The 5,114-nt window shown below is 45.5% G+C and overlaps 1 pseudogene; it reads left to right on the top strand.

The window, feature by feature from the left end:
* The first annotated feature begins 715 nt into the window (after positions 1-715).
* LOC123170921 (histone H2A.4-like) lies at positions 716-1,217 on the top strand (annotated as a pseudogene).
* Positions 1,218-5,114: the final 3,897 nt, after the last annotated feature.

The raw sequence follows: 5,114 nt of genomic DNA on the forward strand, positions 1-5,114 counted from the left end.
ATAGTTCGTCATGCTGAGACACCACGTGATGATCAGGTGTGATAGGCTCTACGTTCACATACAATGGGTGCAAGACAGTTTTGCACGTGTGGAATACTCAGGTTAAACTTGATGAGCCTAGCATGTACATACATGGCCTCAGAACACTGAAGACCGAAAGGTCGAACGTGAATCATATAGTAGATATGCTAAATAGAGACGTTCACCGTTGATGACTACACCATTTAGATACATTAAAACTAAGCACTTTTCCATCCCTCTCAGGGCATCAGCACTTCCGTCCGTCTGATCGCTAATTTTAACTATTTTGGGCCATCGGATTATCTATGAATCACACCTAAATAGCCTTCGTTCGCTATTAACAAAGGCGAACCGTTATGGGCTGCTGCTCTGGTCGCTTTTTCTGCTATCTCGGGTTAAATTGGGCCGCATGGGCTGCAACAGAGTTGCTTATGGGTCTCTAGCAGCCTACACGTTTTGAAGCCATCGGTCATTTCCTCCGCTAGGTCGCACTCCCCGTAGCCTTCGCATGGCGGCGGCTCTTCCATCGGGGAGTGACGGCGACTGATTTTGGAGCGACGGATCCCATGGTGAGTGGCTGGACAGCGCCTCGTCGAGCAACGACACGGGTTCCGTTTGGTTGCAAGGCGCGACGGGATGGTGTGTGGCGGCGAATAGTGTTTCGTCTTTGGCGTTCTCCTCCTCGATTGCTGAGATGTCCGGTCGCGGGAAGGAAGTCGATGCCAGCGCGGCCAAGAAGGCGATGTCGAGGAGCTCCGAGGCCGGGCTACAGTTTTTCCTCGGCAGGATCGCCAGATTCCTCAAGGTCGTCAAGTACACAAGTTCTTCGGCGCACGAGTACCTTGCCGCTGAGGTGCGTTTCTCCCTGATCTCATCCTTGCCCTTGTTCTTTGATCTTCTATTCCTCAACCCGGTTCGTTCCTGGATTCCCATTAATCAGGCTATATTCTTAGATTTTTTTTCAACCGTACGGTCGATTAGTAGCTAATGCCTGAATACTTGTGCTAATCTTGTCATTCTTCCCCATTGACGCAGGTCCTGGAACTGGCCGACAACACTGCCAGACACAACAACAAGACCCGTATCATGTCATGCCCCGCCACATCCAGCTCGCCAGGCACAATGATGCTGAGCTAACCAAGCTGCTCGGCGGTGCCACCTGTAGGTGCGCCTCTCGCCTCGTGGATACATTTTAGAGCCGCAACATCCTTCCAAGTAATGTCTGAAGGAAATATGCCCAAGAGGCAATAATAAAGTTGTTATTTTATATTTCCTTATTCATGATAAAGGTTTATTATTCATGCTAGAATTGTATTGATCGGAAACCTTAATACATGTGTGAATACATAAACAAACATCGTGTCCCTAGTAAGCCTCTACTAGACTAGCTCGTTGATCAAAGATGGTTAAGGTTTCCTAACCATAGACATGAGTTGTCATTTGATAACGGGATCACATCATTAGGAGAATGATGTGATGTACATGACCCATCCGTTAGCTTAGCATAATGATCGTTCAGTTTTATTGCTTTCTTCATGTCAAATACATATTCCTTCGACTATGAGGTTATGCAACTCCCGGATACCGGAGGAATACCATGTGTGCTATCAAACGTCACAACGTAACTAGGTGATTATAAAGATGCTCTATAGGTATCTCTATAGGTGTTTGTTGTGTTGGCATAGATCTAGATTAGGATTTGTCACTCCGAGTATAAGAGAGGTATCTTTGGGCCCTCTCGGTAATACACATCATAAGCTTGCAAGCAAACGACTAAGGAGTTATTCATGAGGTGATGTATCACGGAACGAATAAAGAGACTTGCCGGTAACGAGATTGAACTAGGTATGAAGATACCGACGATCGAATCTCGGGCAAGTAACATACCGATAGACAAAGGGAATAACGTATGTTTTCATAACGGTTCGACGGATAAAGATCTTAGTAGAATATGTAGAAGCCAACATGAGCATCCAGGTTCCGCTGTTGGTTATTGACCGGAGAGGTGTCTCGGTCATGACTACATAATTCCCGAACCCGCAGGGTCGCACGCTTAACGTTCGTTGACGCTAGAGTAGTATTGGGGTATTTGATGAGTGGTAAGCAAATGTTGTTCGGAGTCCCGGATGAGATCCCGGGTGTCACAAGGAGTCTCGGAATGGTCGAGAGGTAAAGATTTATATATGGGAAGTCATATTTTGGTTTCCGGAAAAAGATACAGTTTTTTCGGTATTGTACCGGGAAGCTTCTAGAAAGTTCCGGAGGATTCCAGAGGGGTCCGGAAGTCCACAAATGGTTGCACCACGACCCAAGGGCTAGCATGGGCTGCAGGGAGGCGCCCTGGTCTTATTGGGATAGGCGCACCAAGTCCTCAAAAGCCCATGTGCCTGGGGAGGCAAAAAAGGAAGGAGTCCTAGTAGGAATAAGATTGGACTTGGAGTCCAAGTCCTCTCCCCCTTAGCTGCGCCCTAGGGCTTGGGGGGGCTGTTTACCACGCCCCTCCACCTATATATAGAGGGGAGAGGGTGCCCCAAGAGAACACACCAAGCCCTTGGCGCCCCTCTCTCTCCTGTTACTCCGTAGTTCCACCGCCTCGTCCCGGCGACGCTTAGCGAAGCGCTGTCGGTGATCCACCATCACCATCACCACCATGCCGTCGTGTTGGTTGTGATCCCATCTACTTCTCCTCTCCCGCTTTCTGGATCAAGAAGGAGGAGACGTCATCGAGCCGCACGTGTGCTAAACTTGGAGGTGTCATCCGTTCGGCACTAGATCGGTTGGATCGTGATCAGATCGCGAAGAGTACGACTACATCAACCACGTGATAAACGCTTCCGCTTAATGGTCTACGAGGGTACGTAGACACACTCTCCCCTCTCGTTGCTATGCATCTCCTAGATAGATCTTGCGTGAGCGTAGGAATTTTTTGTAATTGCATGCTACGTTTCCCAACATGGCATCCGAGCCAGGTCTATGCGTAGATGATATGCACGAGTAGAACACAAAGAGTTGTGGGCGGTGATCGTCATACTGCTTACCACCAATGTCTTATTTTGATTCGGCGGTATTGTTGGATGAAGCGGTCTGGACCAATACATGACCACGTTCATGAGACCGGTTCCACCGACAGACATGCAACTAGTTTTGCATAAAGGTGGCCGGCGGTTGTCTATTTATCCAACTTTAGTTGAATCGAATTTGACTGCGGCCGGTCCTTGTTGAAGGTTAAAACAACAAACTTGATAAATGACTGTTATGGTTTTGATGTGTAGGTAAGAACGGTTCTTACTAGAAGCCCGTAGCAGCCACGTAAAACTTGCAACAACAAAGTAGAGGACGTCTAACTTGTTTTTGCAGGGCAGGTTGTGATGTGATATGGTCAAGACATGATGTGATATACGTTTTTGTATGAGATGATCATGTTTTGTAAAAGTTATCGGCAACTGGCAGGAGCCTTATGGTTGTTGCTTTATTGTATGAAATGCAAACGCCATGTAATTGCCTTACTTTATCTCTATGCGTTAGCAATAGATGTAGAAGCAATACTTGGCGAGACGACCACGGCGCTACTATGGAGATCAAGGTGTCAAGCCGGTGACGATGGATATCATGACGGTGGTTTGGAGATGGAGATCAAAGGCACAAGATGATGATGGCCATATCATGTCACATATTTTGATTGCATGTGATGTTTATCTTTTATGCATCTTATTTTTCTGAGTACGACGGTAGCATTATAAGATGATCCCTTACTAAAATTTCAAGGTATAAGTGTTCTCCTTGAGTATGCACCGTTGCGACTGTTCTTTGTGCTGAGACACCACGTGATGATCGGGTGTGATAGGCTCTACGTTCACAAACAACGGGTGCATGACAGTTTTGCACATGCGGAATACTCGGGTTAAACTTCACGAGCCTAGCATGTACAAAAATGGCCTCGGAACACTGGAGACCGAAAGGTCGAGCGTGAATCATATAGTAGATATGATCAACATAGAGATGTTCACCTTTGATGACTACTCCATCTCACATGATGATCGGACATGGTTTAGTTGATTCGGATCGTATCATTTAGATGACTTGAGGGATGTCTATCTAAGTGGGAGTTCTTAAGTAATTTGATTAATTAAACTTTAATTTATCATGAACTTAGTCCTGATAGTATTTGCAAATTATGTTGTAGATCAATAGCTCGCGTTGTAGCTCCCCTATGTTTTTTATATGTTCCTAGAGAAAAGTAAGTTGAAGGATGATAGTAGCAATGATGCGTGCTGCGTCCGTGATCTGAGGATTATCCTCATTGCTGCACAGAAGAATTATGTCCTTGATGCACCGTTAGGTGACAGACCTATTGCAGGATCAGGTGCAGACGTTATGAACGTTTGGCAAGCTCGATATGATGACTACTTGATAGTTTAGTGCGCCATGCTTTACAGCTTAGAATCAGGGATTCACAGACGTTTTGAATGCCACAGAGCATATGAGATGTTCCAAGAGCTGAAATTGGTATTTCGGACTCATGCCCATGTCGAGAGGTATGAGACCTCTGACAAGTACTTTGTCTACAAGATGGAGGAGAATAGCTCAGCCAGTGAGCATGTGCTAAGAATGTCTGGGTACTACAATCACTTGAATCAAGTGGGAGTTAATCTTCCAGATAAGATATTGATTGACAAAGTTCTCTAGTCACTATCACCAAGCTACTAGAACTTAGGGATGAACTATAAAATGCAAGGGATGACGAAAATGATTCTGGAGCTCTTCGCAATGCTGAAATCATCGAAGGTAGAAATCAAGAAAGAGCATCAAGTGTTGATGGTTAACAAGACCACTAGTTTCAAGAAAAAGGGCAAAGGAAAAGAAAGGGAACTTCAAGAAGAATGGCAAGCAAGTTGACACTCCCGTTAAGAAGCCCAAAGCTAGACCTAAGCCTGAAACTGAGTGCTTCTACTGCAAAGGAAATGGTCACTAGAAGCGGAACTACCCCAAATAATTGGCGGATAAGAAGGATGGCAAAGTGAACAAAAGTATATTTGATATACATGTTATTAATGTGTATTTCACTTGTACTCATAGTAACCCCTGGGTATTTG

This window comes from Triticum aestivum, chromosome 7D (assembly GCF_018294505.1).
Source record: "Triticum aestivum cultivar Chinese Spring chromosome 7D, IWGSC CS RefSeq v2.1, whole genome shotgun sequence".
Taxonomy (NCBI): Eukaryota; Viridiplantae; Streptophyta; class Magnoliopsida; order Poales; family Poaceae; genus Triticum; species Triticum aestivum.